The sequence below is a fragment of the Aplysia californica genome, unplaced genomic scaffold, assembly GCF_000002075.1.
Source record: "Aplysia californica isolate F4 #8 unplaced genomic scaffold, AplCal3.0 scaffold00489, whole genome shotgun sequence".
Taxonomy (NCBI): domain Eukaryota; kingdom Metazoa; phylum Mollusca; class Gastropoda; order Aplysiida; family Aplysiidae; genus Aplysia; species Aplysia californica.
In genome coordinates, this window is record NW_004797759.1 from 580,972 (window position 1) to 582,228 (window position 1,257).

Sequence of the window (1,257 nt, forward strand, 5' to 3'; positions counted from 1 at the left end):
GGGGAGAGAAATAGAAGAGGGAGGGGGTAGGAAGATGTGAGAGAATGGGGAAGAAAAGAGTTCAAACTGAAACTATGACCTGCCTAACTGACATGACAGAACATGTAATCATGATAAAACCACTATAACCTCCAACGTTCTTCTTCTATAAATTATTCATCAGCCCACCCTTTCTTACGTCGACGCCAGACTTCTATATTAAAATGTCTTGTTGTGATTTTCATGTGGTTTCGTCTTTTAAGACTTAGATTTATACCCATGCAAACCCCTCTGAAGTCACGTTGTTGTTAAATTAATTTGTTTCGCCTTTTTACATTCTTGTTCTTCTATTTAGTTGCGCCGTTTTATAGTCCTGTTCGTCTATTTAGTTACACCTTTTTCAGTCTTTGTCTGGTTATAATTTATTTGTTTCGCCGTTGTTTGTTTGCTTGGGGATTTTAAAAAAATTGTTCTTGTTGGTGTTGTTTTTTGTTTGTTTGTTGTTGTTGTGTTGTTGTTGTTGTTTTGTTGTTGTTGTTGGTGGTGGGGTTGTTTGTTTGTTGTTGTTGTTTTTTTTGGGGGGGGGGTTGTGTTTTACGGCGATTAATTGCAACCCCATAAGGTCATAATATGAGCGCACGAGACACATTAAACGTTTTCATTTTGTATATAGGGAATTTAGAATTTTGCCCGGGTGACGGCCGAAGACTACTCTTATCGATTTTGGACCACCAATGGATATTTAGCTTGTGCTGCTTGCACACGAGGCCTCCGAGATTTTTCGCCCTTATCCGAGAGGGTTGAGTGTAAATCTTAGCTACCGTAAGATCTTGGGTGTGACTGAAAGACACCAGTAGGAAGGAGCCAAGGAGTAGCAGTAGAAAAGCCTCAGAAGGAGTCAGTAGCCCAGAGGAGGGGGCAAAGGAGTAGAGGGGTGGGGGCAGAAAGTGGAGACAATAAAAGCAATGAGACGATCGAACCTTGTTAGAGAGCAGGAAAGGACGCCAAAGGAGAAAGTTTTAGAGTCGCAAATTTTCCGTCGCTATCCGTATTTGAATCCGGGACCTATTGAATGAGAGGCGAACACCTTAACTAGGGGTCATACGATGTGTCCATTAATGCTAATTAGTATTACTGGACACATCGTTATGACTGTAGTTTTATAAGACTCTCGACCACGAGAGCTCCCGTCGCCGTTTTTAGACTTCGTCTTGTTGTTTCGTTTCGCCAATTTCAGTCTTTCTGCGAGACAACCTGCCCAGTGGTCACTGAAACCAG

The 1,257-nt window shown here is 41.9% G+C and overlaps 1 protein-coding gene across 1 annotated transcript in view; it reads right to left on the reverse strand.

Moving 5' to 3' along the window:
- Positions 1 to 1,257, reverse strand: part of LOC101863289 — a gene marked incomplete in the record, with an annotated part of 17,967 nt that overhangs the window by 14,351 nt on the left and 2,359 nt on the right.